The 15,263-nt window shown below is 50.9% G+C and overlaps 1 long non-coding RNA gene across 2 annotated transcripts; it reads right to left on the bottom strand.

Annotated features, from left to right (window-relative positions):
• Nucleotides 1-1,388: 1,388 nt before the first annotated feature.
• On the bottom strand, nt 1,389-6,877 carry LOC136294403 (uncharacterized). Of its 2 annotated transcripts, none has more exons than XR_010722392.1 (2): nt 6,739-6,877; nt 1,389-3,986 (listed from the first exon to the last, which is right to left on the bottom strand). It is a non-coding gene; the product is annotated as an uncharacterized lncRNA (long non-coding RNA). The 2 variants fall into 2 exon arrangements; XR_010722391.1 differs by having other exon boundaries at nt 1,389-3,991.
• Nucleotides 6,878-15,263: the final 8,386 nt, after the last annotated feature.

The following is a 15,263-nucleotide window of genomic DNA, read 5'->3' on the forward strand; positions in this document are numbered from 1 at the left end:
TGTGGGAAGGCTGCTGCTCCGGCAGGGTGTCCATGCGGAGCGGGAGGCAGCAGTGCCATGGAAAAGAGCATGAAGGCTGATTGCTGTAATTGAGCCCACCAGGGGAATTTCGGTCTGTGGGAAGGCACAGAGCAGCCCAGCCTGCAGGAACGGGGGTGGAGAATATCCGAGCTGTGCCTTTGGAGGGCTAATGATGATGGGTTTTTGCTAGGACTCAAGCTGGCATGGATGAGAGCTCCCGCAGAGCGCGGAGTCAGCCGAATTAAGCACCGGTCGTCCCTTGGAGAAATCCAGTCTAGAAGAGTTAGTCACAGGATGCTGCCAGCCTGGGTGCAGGCTGTGTGCAGAAGGAAGGCAAGGAACTCCGTGTCCTTGCTGCATTACTGATGAGGGTTCAGCTGACCCTGCTCTTTAGGTGGCAAAGAACCAAAGAGCGATGGCAAAGTGGCTCAGATGTGGGCGGGATGATGCTCAGGTGTCTCCTGGCTCCAAGTTCAGGTTATTTGACTGAATCTCTCCTCCTGCCACGGAGCCACAGGGCAGGGCTCATGTGGAATTTACAGTGGGAAGAGGGAAAATACATCGCCTAGCATGTACAAGCACAAATATGGATGTCCACAGGTAGAGAACCTGCATCACAGCCAATGCCCATTTTACCATTTGGCCCCTTTTTTTAGGTTCTGCCTGGCTTATAAATTTCCTTTCCTGTGTATGTCCATAAGCTTACTCCAATATGTGGTCAGACATGTGCTGACCATTTCCTAACCATCCTGTAAAGGATTTTAAATCCTGAGCAAATGTGAGATGTGGGTCCCATCTCAGAAGTCTGGAAGACAAGCATGGCTGCACTGCTCTCCTGCCTAGCTTGGAAAATTATTGCGAAAAGCTTTAACGTGACTGGAAATCAGTTGGTACTAAACTGATTCTTTGTAGCCAAATCCGAAGAGAAGAAACGCAAGGAACACATTGCTGGTACTTGTGGTTAATTGCTGCCTTTTCTTTTGGGTCTACTTGGTTTGAAATATTAAATGCAGAAGAAACCATCTATTTTTCCCTCCATAGCCTGTCAGTAGAGAAAGTGAAATATATGGGGGACTTCCCCCCCTTCCTTTTTTTTTTTTTTTAATAAACAAGGAGTATAAACTGTTTTATAGTAACTAGATAAAATTACACAGTATTTTACTCCGTGGAGAAAAATATGGATCTGTGCCTGGCAGTATTTCTCCCATCTTTTTCCCTGGCTGTACGTTAACGTGATGACTCCACATAACTCAGCTTTGCAGAGTTGTCAGGGACATCTCTGAGCCCAGACACCCTCTGGTCTGTCCTGCCACCTCCAGGGCCACAGACCACCCACCACAGAGGATAACAAGATTTTTTAATGGGAGTTCTGGGGTTCAGTGCCCCTCCCTCAACACCCCAAGAGCTCTGGGGAGATTTGGACAGGCACTCACAGATTTATTTCACGTCCTGCGGTGGCCCACAGTCAGGTTTTACCCTTCAGAGGAGCTCTGGTCCAGCCCATGCTGTCACATCATCTCTTGGAGAAGGGTAACAGGCCAGGAAAACACACCAATTTTCTCTTCAGAACCAGCAAACTTATAAACTGTTTGTCTTCCCTGAAGGACCGAGCCTCTGCCCCCAGCACCAGCAGTTTTGCTTCAGTGTGCTGAGCCTCAGCTCTGCACTGCAAAGTGCTCTCTGGCAGATCTCCTGCCCCTGGCAAACTCCAAACCTTCCACAAAGGCAGGGGAATGTTTGATTTCACAGCTATAGCATATCTCCCTTTGACCCTGAACTTACTCTAAGGACGTGCCAATATTTCAGAATCAAAATGTCTTTATAGCATTTTATGCCCATTCTGACGGTGGCTCTGAAACTTTGGCTTTGTTGAGTAGAAGCGTTTTCCAAACCTTTATATGGGGTTAAAATCCAACATTTTCCATCACAGCCTAGCAAGCAGCTGCACTAACACAGATCACAGGAGCACCTGAGGTGGAAAATTCATTGTATTCCACATAAGTCTGTTAAAATTGGACTGAACAGGGACACCAGAAGGTGCAAATGGCTTTGCTTTCCCCACCAAGGCACCGAACCCGTTTCCTTTATGAGCAGAAATACAGAAGCACTTTCCCAAAGCAATAAGGTGGATTTCCATCACAAGATGCAAATTTTCATTCAGAGCTGAGCATATCACCCCTTTGCACAGCCCCTGGCACCCACGCTGATACCATTTCTGGTGGCACCAGAGCATCCTAGTGCTTCAGATGAAAATGCAAGGGTTTTGTGGTTTGTTTTTTTTTTTTTACCTTATTATGTAGGAAAAAAAATTTTAAAAGAGAGGATTTAATCTTAAAGTTTCTCAGTCTGGAAGTCTCCTGCAGTGCTAGTGCCCACTGTGCAGGGCTGACCCACGGGATTCTGGAGCAGGATGTGGCATGGAGCTGGAGCAACGCTGCCGCAGCATCGCCCGTAGAGGGAGCTTCCTCGGGGAGCCGGGCAGGGCTGACACCTTTTCATCAAAAGTGTCGAGCTTAAAAAAAAAAAAAAAAATCCCAGACAATATAAAGTATTGATTTTAAAGTTCTTGTGGTTTGGAGGTTGGTTTTGGTGTTGTTTTGGGCTTTTTTTCCCCCCTGCCACTCATCGCAAAACAGGCAGCTCTGGGTTAAACCTATTGAAAATGGATGTTTTGTGAGAGGAGGGGGAAAGGAATGGGGAAAGAAATGCCTTGCCTAGCACTGGGTGCTTGCAATTGGTTTTTAGTTGGATTGAATCAAGCGAATGGTCACTTTTCCATTTCATTTTGTTATCATGAAGGGGGGAAGAGCTCTAATATTTTAGCGAAAATAAGATTCTGCACTCTGTGAGCCAGCGCTCACATGCTAAACAGCTTTTCAGACCTACTGGATACCACTCTGAGTTTGAAATGTGAAGCCCCACGGCTGTTTTTCTACACATTTTTAGTTTAATTTCCTTACAAACAGGCTCCCAGGCTCCAGTTACTTCTCTGTGATTTCCCCCCCTGCCCTTTGGGCACAGCCACAGGATTCCCACAGCTTCGGAGCCGGTGGAGGAATGTCCTTTTAATTCACTCTGTGGACGGCCCAGTTAGCATCCCAGCAAATGATTACCTCGGGGAACACTTGGATCTCGGGATTTGGCAGCCAGCTGCGAAGGCAGCCGGCGCTGGCCCCGTGTCCCTGCCGGCACCGGAGAGCCGGGAAGAGGGAAGGCATTTCCTCGCTCAGGTGGCCGGGCAGCACAATTAGGCAGGGAGAATTACAGATTAGCCCTGCTTTATGGCTGCCTGGTGGAGGGGAAGGGGAGAAGCACAATAAAAACCACCGTCAGATCGTTTCTTCTGCTGTTCCAACTTCTGGACAAGGCGACAGATAAGCGCAGCTCCACTCCCCCAGCTGCATTTGACCTGTTGGGCTTTGAAATTAAATATATTCTCCCTGCAACAGGCACAGTAGCTGTGCCCTGGTGGAAACCGCTCCTCCAGGCTCTCCCACATCGTGGGGTTTGGGGCTCTCTCCACGTTAAGAATGAAAAGCCTGAGAAGGGGCTGGGACCCCTCTGGTTCCAGGCGCACCAGGAGCAAGGGATGGTCTCACATCAGGTCCTTTCCTCCCTGCAAGGAGAGGTCCTTGTTTGCTTGGGCAGGGAGACTGGAGAACACCAGGAGACCAGGCCAAGGCTGTGCAGGAGATCAGTGACCCAGCAGGGACACAGCCCAGATGCCACATGGCCCATCACAAAGCTGTCCTTCCACCTCAGTAACATGTTGCCGCCACCTTCTTCTTCTTCTACTTCTTCTGCTTCTTCTCCTTCTGCTCCTCCTCCTTCTTCTTCTGTTCCTTCTCTTTTTCTCCTCTCTTCTCTCCTTCCAAAGTGCTCCTGGGCTGTCCAAGTTTCCCAAACGGGACATTCACTCCCAGACCTGGATTTACACTGCAGTGTCTCCATCACTTCTGCTGGACCTGCACTGGACAAGGGCAGGATGGGAAAGGGGAGAATTCCATCCCTTAACCTTGTACCACCTTGGTTTGAGAAAATGTCAGAGCTCCCCCTGGCCCGGGCTTTTGCAACTCTAGTATGAGGCACAACTTGCTGAATGTTTCTTAATGCTCTGCATGTTTTTCACCTTTTTTTCCCCAGTCCTTCCTGAAGTGGGCTACTTGAGCCATTTTCCTTGTCCTGTTTGCTAGCTGACCATGTCCATTCTCACCTGCTCTTCTCTCCCTACAGAATCCTCTTTCTCTGTCAGCCAGCCTCCCCCTCTATGTATTTCATCCATCATCTCATTCTGCTCACCTCTGTGGAGGCAGCACCTATTCACCTGCCAGACCAAATCTCCCACTAGGCTTATCTCTAAAAGCCCCAAATCAACATTGCTCCAGTCACACATTTTTTTTGTTGTTGTTGTTTTTTGGTTTTTTTTTGTTTCCCCAGACCCTTTCTCCCATTTATTTGAGTTATTTTGCCTGTTGGTCTGGTTCTTCAGCTCAGCTAGGCCTGTGTCAGCTGGAAACAACTGCAGTCCCATTCCAGCATCCCGGGTCACGAATGAAGACACGGAGCACCAGCAGATACCAGAGTTGCCCTGTGTGCACTTGTTCAACAAATCCTTTCAGTGTGAATCCGAGTTTGAATTTCTGGCCATTTTTTCAGCCTCTAGAATTTCCTGAAGATGAGAGAGTTACAAGACCACCCGGCCAGTAACATCCGGCAAACCCAGGATGCTCAGCTTCTGCAGTTTGCTTTCTCTCCTGAGACCTGCTTCTCAGAATCACAGAATGGTTTGGGTCGGAAGAGACATGAAATATCAGCTCATTCCAAACCCCTGCCACAGGCAGGGACACCTTCCACCATCCCAGGTTGCTCAGAGCCCCATCCAGCCTGGCTTTGAACACTTCCAGGGATGGGGCATCCACAGCTCCTCTGGACAAGGGCAAGGAGAGCCTACTGGGCTGACACAATTTCCCTTGAAGCCACATGTGTTACCTGTTCTCATAGCCTTGTTTTCTCCTAGGTTTTTACAAGTTTGACTACAGGCCCCAGTACTTTTCTAGGAACTGCAGTTAGACTGAAATCTTCATAATCATCCCTTTCCTACTTCTCTCCCTTTCTAAAGATAAATGTATTTTTCCTTAGTACTTAATTAGGATCAGAGCCGACCTTCTTAGGGGAAAACAAACGTGATGCTGCTTGTTTGGCATCATCTGCTGAGTGCTCTCCCTGTCCCCAAATACCAAACCAACACCTCTGTGGTCCTCCAGCAACTGCTGAGGCACTGCTAGAGCAGCCTCTCGTTACACTTGATGTCCCCTGCTAATTGCATCTCACCATGTGCCTTGGCTTCTCTGATCTTGTCTCTGCATGTGCACGCTGCACTTCTGTACTTGATCTTCATGGCCTGACCTACTTTTCATCTCCCCCAGGTTTCTTTCTCAGATCTGAGCTCTTTTTCTGTGCTCCCTTTCTCCTGCAGCACCGTGGTCTGAACCACAAGAAGTTGTGACAGGCTCTCCCCTCATTAACAGATTTTTCCCCCTCAAGATCAGCTTCCCTGGGGGCCTTACGTGGGCAGGGTCAACCAGTGCTGGAGTCCAGGAAGCTCTGCACAGATCCAGGGCTCTCCTTCCTTCTTCCTGACCCTCTGCACCAGTTCAGTCATTTTCCAGCAACTCTAACAGGGCACCTTCCACATCCCTGGCCAGCTTCTACTGCCGGAGTAACCATCAGAAACAGGCTCTCCCCCTGTTCTCCCATCCTTGGTGATGAAGATGGGTCACCCACACACCTCCAAGACTCCTCTCTCCCCAGGAACAGATATCCCACATTAACCCAGTGATGCACCAGCTGCTCACTAAAGCCTCCTTTACCCGTTCTCCTTGAGACTCACCAGCGTTTCCCTTTTAACCACCAGCTGGAGACCTTCAGGAACCCTAATCCCACCATTTCCTGCCCCTCCACGCAAACACTTGCACCCTTGACACGGAGAACACCCCTTCTCCCTGATGCTCCTTGCCTGCATCCCTTTAGTGCCGCAGTTCCAGAAACAACTTCTCCTGCTAATTGAATCCCTCGGCTTTGTCCCAACTCCAAGCCCCCAGCTCCCCCCCACCTCTTTCCCATTCATCTTCCATTCAGCTCCTGGGCACAACAGCCTCCTCTGCTCTTTCTTGGCCCTCCTTTGATCTCACTCTGAATAGGAGAGGTCAAGCTACATGACCACGGTTCCTTTTTTCCACCCCCTCAGCCCGTGGCTCCGCCAGGGACGCCCGGCACGCCGAACAGTGCTTCCAGCAGCGGGTCAGAGCTTGTGCTCCCCAGTGGGGCTGCCTCTGTGGGGGAGCACCCAGCCCCGGCCACCCCCTGTCCCCAAAGGGGCCCCGACACTGGGCGCTTTCTCTCCGCCTCAGCAGCGCGGTTCAAAGCCCATTGAAGGCCGGAGAAAGGCTCCCATTAGCTTCAGCAGGCTCCCAGTCGGGGTCGTGAACCCCTAAGGATGGGATTTTCTACACTGAGCCTGCAGGATCGACTCAGTAAATTGTCCTCGGCAGTCAGGTGCCTGCTGGGTCCCCTAAAGCAGCTCCAGGCTGTGTGTCCAGGCTGGGAGTTCTGCTCTGCTCTGTCTTTGCTCCACAAAAGAAATCCTTGCTAACCCCGCTGGCAGCCACCAGGGCAGTGTCTCAGCTAAAAGGCAGGAAAGAGGGAAAGGAGAATTACCTTGGTTTAAATCCTCTCGGCTGCTCACACCAAAAAGATTTACCTTCCGAGACGGGATCCTGATAGCACTCGGAGCTGAATCCCCTGCCTGAAGTGTATGAGGTTTAATTACTGCAGCTTTGTTAAATCAGCTCAGCTAAGCCCCTGTGTAATTGCTTTCTTCTGGGCCCAGCAGTGGTTTATTTGAGGACAGCTTGGGATGATTTTCAGACTACTTGAAGCTGCTCCTGAGCTGTTTATATCTCCTCCTTTCAATAAGTTTTAACACTCACCTCTTGAGAAAGCACCTGGAAAAAGGTCAGGCCTCAACCTTTGCTCTGGTTTGTCCTGGCACAAGACAAAATGCTTTTTTTTTTTTTTCCCCTTTAAATACATGGATTTCAGTGGCACCCAGTGCTGTTGGTGTGCCCCGGAGAGCACATGGTGCCATCCACCCTGGAGAGGATGCGCAAAGCATCCCAAAAAAGTGAAATGTCACCTGCTGACATGACCGGGGCTCTTGGCCACGCGCCGTGGAGCTCACAGGGAGCCACATCCCCAATCCCGTTGTGCTGCCCACCACCCTCGTCTGGTTGGAGAGAAACCCAGGACACGTGGCACCCGGGGGATCCTTCCCTCCATCCCTGCATCCCGCCGGTTGCCACGGTTACGGGCGAACCGGTACGTTCAGCGGGGCAGGAGGGGGCGGCGGACAGGACCTGTGATGCCGGGGCTGTCAAGGAAATGGCTCTTTTTTTTTAAAAAATTTTTTTGGGGTTTTTTTTTTGGGGGGGGGAGGGAGGAGCCCCGCAGAGCCGACCCGCTGCCGGCGCCTTGGAAATTTGCACGGAGCTGACAAGATGACAAGGTGCAAATACGCCAGGCTGCTCGGGAGTAATTTTTACGGCAGCACTGCCTTGTGCACGTTTTTATTGCAAAGAGGGTAATCGGGCCTCTTCATTATTGAAAACATATTTACTACCCCTCGGCCGCTCTCTCCCATTTTTGCCAGCCCCTTCCTTCCCCCCTTAAGTACCCTGTCCTCCACGAGATATGATCTCATAAATTTACAGTGTACTTGCTGTCTGCAAAGTGGATGTTCAGTTTCATTTTTATTGGACTTTATGATACAGGCGGATTGCATTTTATTTGCTGCACCGCTACCAGCAGGCCTGGAACAGTTGGGAAGTGCTGGTTGCAACAGGGATTTGCCCTGGGAAAAGGGCTGTGGGATGGGCTCTGTGGAGCATGGACGAGCTGCCAGCGTGGGATATACTGTCTGCAAGCAGAAAGGCTGCAGGAGGAGGCAGAATCACAGAATTACAGAATGGCTTGGGTGGCAAGGAGCCTTTAAAGGTCACCTAGTCCAACCCCCCCTGCCACGGGCAGGGACACCTTCGGCTGGATCTGGCAGTGCTTTGGCAGAGGGCTGCCTTCCTCTTGTGCTGCAGGAAATGCTGCTCCATCCACCTCGTGGCCCTCCCAGCTCCTGCTGAGAGGAACTGGAATCGATGCAGGAGCGTGTCTCTCCCCAGCAGTCAGCGTGATTGACAAGGGGTGCACAGCAGGAGCACAGCAGCAGCTTCTTATCACTCACCACCCTTTCTGTGGCTGGCACCCTTTCCAAAAATGCCTTTCCCAAAGCTTTCTCAGGCTAGACAGGCTTGTCCAAACCCACCTGTCCAGCGCTGCCCTTAGTGTGACACTAATGGGCCTAAACAAAATTGCCTGAAGCCACAGGGAACAGCAGAGATGTGCATGACACCAGGGAGGTGGGAATCTATGGAAACACCTCCTGCAGCCAGTGCCACGCTCCAGACTCACCCCGCCGTCACTGCGAGGAGAGCCTAACCTCATCCCCTCCTCTTCAAACCCCTCGGAGTTGATCCTGTTTGCTGCCTGGCACTCAGGCAAAACCTCCCTGCCACCGAGGGAGCCCTGGCTGGATCCTGCCCCACAGGCAGGGCCGGAGGGAAGCTCCTGCTCCCACAGGGATCAGCTCTGGACCGACTGCCAGGCCAGCCCCGCTGTCAGGGCTGCTGTGATCAATCCCTGGTTCATTGTTAAATCTCTGTCTTGCTGGTGCACAGGGAATTGGTTATCACTCAGCGAGCCACAGGCCCTCTCAGCATCGGGTGGGTGGGCTGGCACCACGTTTCTCCACAGATCCACCTCCTTTTCCAGGGAAAAGGGCTCTGCAGCCCATTCAGCAGCTGCCCAACAGCATTAGGAGCCCAGCTCACTTCGTATCCACCGCATCTCAGGGGAAATAACCACCTTGTGTCGTTTCAATCTGAAAAAAGGGAAGAATGTTTTCTTTTTTCTTTTCCAAGGTAACAGTGAGAGGCCAAGCCGAGCACCGCAAAGCAACATAAATGATTTAGCACCCAACGATTTTGCCAGGGAAACGTTAAAGACGGAGTCTAATCCTTTCATCTAACCCTGGTCCTTCTAAAAGCTTTGAGCTAGGAGTTGACTCAGCATGTCAGTGCCAAAAAGATCCATTGACCTCGAGTTCAGTGCTGAGAAATTGAGAAATGTTCTTTTTAATGTCTATTCAATAAATACAGCATCACCCTCTCCGTGGGCTAAGCAATCCACTTCAAATCCATTACGGCACGTTCTCACAGACTGACAAGTTGTCCTGAGACAATAGTGGCTGCCAGATGAGGTTAACCCTTGCTGAGGGGGTGTAAATCTTTGTAGCCACAAGCCTTTTGCTCTCAGAAGTCCTTGAGAAGAGGGGAGGGGGGTATCTGAATTGATGAGGAGCGGCTGCTGCGGGAGCTCCTCGCTGGACCAAGGTGATCAGTAAAAAATATGCCCAGTCAACACAGCAGCCATCAGAACATCTTGGTGGGAAGGAGGGGAATACTGCTGCCCTTTGCTCCCTGGTGGGCTGGTGATATTCCCAGGCATTCACCATCCCAGCTCGTCTGGTCATCCCAGCCCATTGCATTGGCAGCAGGACTGGTGCTGGTGATCCAGCCTGGGAGGCACCACACCGTGGTGACACCATCACTTGTGCTGCTCCACCAGAGCCAAAAGGGACCCCTGGAGCTCACAGGGCCTGGGGAAATTTGGGGCTGGCTTGGAGACCTTTGGCACACGCACAGAGTGTGAGCTCCATGCTGGATGTTCCCTGGGCTGGTCTGGGCAGCATTCACCTGGCGGGATTAAATAGGAAACGGCCTCAAGGTATGCCAGGGTAGGTTTAGATGGGTATTAGGATAAAGCTCTTCACTGAAAGGCTGATCAAGCAGTGGAACAGGCTACCCAGGGAAGTGGTGGATTCACCATCCCTGGAAGTGATCAGAAAATGCATAGATGTGGTGTTGAGGGACATGGTTTAGTGGTGGACCTGGCAGTATGAGGTTATTGCTTGGACTTGATAATTTTAGGGGTCTTTTCCAACCTAAATGATTCTACGAAATAACACAGTCGAGGAGAACAACGGCACAATTCCCAAAGCAGCTCAGCCCACCTAGGCCCAACCACTCCTGGCCGCGGGCTGTAGCATCTGCTCCCAAAAAAATGTTCCTCAACAGAGTGGCTTTCCCAGGGCCAGCCCGGGTCTGGCAGCAGCACTGACCCCTGCACAAAACACTGCACCTGCACCTCGGGCTTTCTGTCCAAGAGCACATCCGTGCAAGGAGTGACAGCAGGGTGACACCACTTTACCCACGAGTCTGGAGCCCCATCCAAGGGCAGCAAATGCATTTCAAACAAATGAAATGTTTTTCACTGGCTCCTGGTTCCTGAGTGCCCCACTTGGTGCAAAGACAAGGAGAGGGGAGTCCCTACAGCCAGCCAGACCTTCGTTCTGCTGGAAAGTCCTGGACTCTGCAGCCTCCAGCAGCAAGTCGTTAATGAAAATTATCACCTTAGTAATGGTAATAATGCAATAATTCCGAAAGGTAAAGCGATGGGAGCACAGTCAATCTGCAGGAAATTGGAGCAGAGGCAGCAGGGGAGCCCTATGTCTCTGGGTTTATATTCAGTTACAGGTATTTTATGATGCCCCCTTTGTCCTGCCCCCTGGTATCAAGCTCTTGAGCCAAAGCTCAGCAACTCACAGCCAGGCTGGAGGCTGTGGCAGTTTTTGGGGGAATGATTTTGGGATGCTGCAGCAGCCACCCAGCCTTTGCAGCCTCCTGCAGCATGCCAGGGTGGAGGAGGTCCATGAGCAGGTGTTCGAGGCTCTCTGCTGACTCAAGGATGCCATCCTGCATCGTGTTTATCTGGGTCACATTTACAAGTTCTCTTTTTGGTTTTGGAGGCTGGGAGTTTCTAATTTTTCCCCTCTCTCCCTGTGTTTGGATGTGACAACTGAAGGCAGCTTTGCTGAGATCTGCAGCGGACAGAGGGCTGGGCCGTGGGCTGTGCTGGTTAATTACTGATCACTGGATCATCTTCATCTTCCACCAGACTGCAAAACCTTCTGTGCAGCACTCCTTGCTTGTAGGGTCTATAAAGAGACAGAACTGCCAGAAATCAGCAAAAGGCTTTTGTTTATAGCAATAAAGCGTAGATATATAAACTGCAGCCAAAGTCTGCATAGGTACAAAACAGCCCCTGGAATTTATTCTGATGTCCCTAAATCGTAACATTATTCCAATTTCTTGGGGAAGAGTAGGCACACTCGAGGCTTTTGCACAGGTAGGGCTGGTAACTCTGGGAGCATTATCCCACTGAGGGACTTCTGGGGCAGTTGAATGCTTAGACAATGTTGGTAAGGATTTCCGTACTAGTAAATTCTGCTCAGCAATCCTCTCCAGCACTACTTTGGAAGTATTTAAGGCTATGCCTAAGGAAGGATGCCTACTTCTTCCACAGGCGCAGCCTTAAATACTTTCAAAGAGCCAAAGCCCCTCAAACAGGGCAGAGCATTCAGTGCTTGAATGCTGCCCCAGCAGCATCACTCCTGTCCACATCACCATTAGGAATTGCTCCAGAAATTAAACCCATATCACATCCTCATTGTTCTAATCTGGTTGGATGCTCTGGCCCTGTCTTCTTCTGAGTGCTCCAGGCACTTACACAGGGGAGTCCCGCCCCCCAAAAAAATGCACAACCACCATTTAGGGAAGACGCAGCTGCTTTGAGATTGGATTTGAGATTGATCCCAAATCTCTCTGAAAGGCACCTAAAAGTCCTGAGGGCAAAGACCACCATCACTGAGATGGTGGCATCAGGGACACTGCTGGCTGAAAGACCAGCACTGAGCAGTGATATTTCAGTCCTTCCCTTTCTCTCTCCTGCCACAACAGCTAAACGGGCCATATGGTGGATTTGCTAACACAACCGTTTCCCTCCTAATGTTTTAAATTCTCCATGTGCACAACAATTCACCGTATGTATAAACAACAACGAGGGTGCCCTGGACTTCAAGAGCGCCTGGGTCCTGCTACGCCAGCAGAGCCCTGCAGCAATCAGAGCTGCCTGTGAAAAGCCACGTGCAAGGGCAGCAAGAGTCAGGATTCAAGTGCCCTGCTCAGGATTCAGTGCTGGATGTGTGCTCACAGGGAACATCTGCCTAGGGGGGAAGACTTGCTTCGACCACACTCCCAGCCTGACCATGGAAAGAGATCTCCAGGAGAGACTCCTTGGAAGGCAGGAAGCCTTCAGCTCACTCCTGGCTGAATTTCACTGGGAGAGACAAATCAGGCTACTGGACGCTGCCCATTCATTTGAAGGCAGGTTGCAAGGCCAGGTTATCACCACGTCGCCAAAACTCCCTGCTCACATCACCCACACCAGCCAGGATTTTGGTGCTCCCTAAACCCACGGCCCATTGGGCCACCTTCCACTGAGGAGGGACAGGAGACAGTAGCAGGGTGGAAAATCTGGTGAGGGACTTTTCTCCGTGAGAGTTCTGAGATGTAGAAAAGGACGGGGATGGCAGTGCCCAACACTTCCATCTCTGCTGCCACGCTGACCCACACACACCCCACAGGGGCTGACCGGCCATGGGGCTCCTTTTCAGGACCCAGACTTCAGGAGTCTCCTCCAAAACATCTGCTGACATTGCTAATCATGGGCCTGGCTGGCAGCAGCCTGGTGCACCACGAGGGTTTCTTGATTGCTTTTTTGGGGAGGGACAGGAGCTTTCCTTCTCCCTTTGTCTCCCCGGTGAAGGATGTGCTCTTGGGCTGAAGTCCTGACAATCCAAGCTGCTGAAATGAATCCTCTTCAGTCTATTTACTTGATATTTACCAAAGTCTGCGATCAACAAGAAAACACATCTCAGCAGCTCACTTGGCAAGAGAACGAATTGAGGCAGCACTGCAGCTGTCATATTTATTTCAGTGGCAAAGCAGGTCAGGAAAATTGATAAAATTAATCATACAAACTAGCAAACACCGGGAGTGAAGGAGAGGGAGAACGAAGGGGAGAGAATGAGAGTGAAGGAGTGTTTGCAGCACCAGGCTGCACCTGCTTTTATTTCTTTTAATGGATTTTTTTTTTTTATGCGATGTCACAGATAAAATTGGTGCAAGGTACAGTATTTTATAAGTAGGTTTGGGGAGGGGTGTTGAGATTACTACAGGCAGATGCCTATTACACCAGGGCTGAGCCCTAGCCACGGGGTTTGCAGGGAAATAGGAATTCAAGGACAGAAGTGATTTTTCAGCCAGTCCCCGCAGACCAGGTGGGGAGGTCCTTGAAAGCAGTACCTAGAGGTGCTCTGACTGAGCCGAGGCACGGGCCAGGGCTCCAGGTGGCTCCTCAAGGTGCTGCCAAGGTTGTCCTTGGTGTCATGTCCCTGTCACCTCTGACAGCTGAGTGCAGGTGAGCCCAGGCTTGTGGCAGCTGCAGAAACATTTCCCTACCCCCAGCTTTGCTCTCTCCTGCAAGTGAGCAGCTCTGGGGACGTCTCACCAAACACATCCCTGCTGTTTTCTGGGCCTTGATCTTGGGAAGCAGGGATGAGGCGCAGCTCCAGCATGTCCCTGTGCTCCCCAGGCAGCAAGATCTGCTTTTCTGTGGCCACCGTGCTGGGTTAATGCACCTTTACAATAAGGATTAACCCCGAGTTTGTTCTCAGAGCAACTTGTGGGTCCACCTGAAGAAAAAAACTTGCAGAAGTTCTTTGTTATGGGTTCCTCTTTGGGCAGGCACGTGCCTCATTTCAAGCAAGAGGTAGGCAAGCCAAAAAGAGTCCGCTGACTCTGGGAAAACCTTTGAGGAAGGTTTCAAGCACCGTGGTTCAAGCATCAAGTGACTGCCTCCCCCCATTTCCTTAAATGGAAATGTTTTTAGACCAAGATTTAGATTTCAAAACTTTCCATTCCAGAACAAAAAGTGCATGAGTGCATTTCTAGGATGCTACCAAATGGCATTTTGTTATTTCTCCTCTTTAGTTTTCTGTCATAAAAATAGCGTTCGCAAAACTCAACCCAAATTCAAAAATAACACTGATCCCTCTGAAACGTTTCCTTCTTTTCTCTTCATTTTTCTTTTTCCTCCTCTCTTTTTCTCATTGTCCTTCTCACAGACTAAAGATTCATTGAAAAATGTCTCTGCTCTAATTTTGAGTCCTTTTTCTCCGGCTTTCCATTCTCCTCTCCCACACCTCTCCAGGCCCTCACTGCACATCCCTGTTCCTACCGTGAATTACTGTTCTCATTGCTCCAAGCACATTAAAAGTGAAGCTAATTAACCAGCAGAACAATTTGCCTAACGACGTGGTAGATTCTCCATCACTTGCAGCCCTCAAGTCAAGCCTGAACGTCTCTCTGATGGAGCTTTAGCAGGGTGGGGGAATTTTGAGGGCAGGAGTCTTGGACCCACAAGGGGCTGCGGGACACACAAAGTCACCTTAGAGACTTTGGGACACTAAACCAGGGGGTCCCACCTGCCCCTGGGGAGAAAGGCATCCATCAGCTTTCTCATTTGCTGCCTCACACCTCTCTCTTCACCAGGGATGGGACTGCTGAGGGTGACAACGGTGACAGTGGGGGTCTTTGCTGGGCCCTGGCCGAGGAGGGATGCTGAGTCCAGGGAGAAGGTGACCAACCAGCCGGAAGCCACCACAAACACCGAGGCTGCCGTGGAAATGGCGAGAGTTAACGAGCATTTTAGGACAGAAATCCCTCTATAAGATCTTGCTGACAAGCGCTATTAAATATTCATTCTATAGACTGTGGAGACATCATTACACACATACGTTCAGGCTCTCCGCACTCCCGGCTCTGGCGTTTGTTTTATGCAGCTCCAAGGAGCTGAAGGGACCTGGGGGTGGGGCTGGAGCTTCCCCCCTCAGCACAGCTGGGATCCTTAGGGGCAGGCACAGCTTGCAAGCAAAACAAACCCGTCCTGGAAGCCCTGATGCTGCCCATAGGAGGGAGGCAAGAGGGTTTTGGAAGATGCTGGTGTTTGGGGAGTCTTGTCTTCCCCGTGGAAGAGCAGCAGCAGGGCTTGGAGGGACAGCTATGCCGTGGGAGGTCACTCTGATGCCCAGGAGCCACCGTCCCACCAGTGACATCCCCCCAGACATCCCCCACGGATGTGAGGGAGCCTTGCCTCCAGCGCCTGCCCTGCAG

Source organism: Chamaea fasciata, unplaced genomic scaffold (assembly GCF_029207755.1).
Source record: "Chamaea fasciata isolate MVZ Bird 193981 ecotype frontalis unplaced genomic scaffold, bChaFas1.0.hap1 SCAF_10, whole genome shotgun sequence".
NCBI classification, from domain to species: domain Eukaryota; kingdom Metazoa; phylum Chordata; class Aves; order Passeriformes; family Sylviidae; genus Chamaea; species Chamaea fasciata.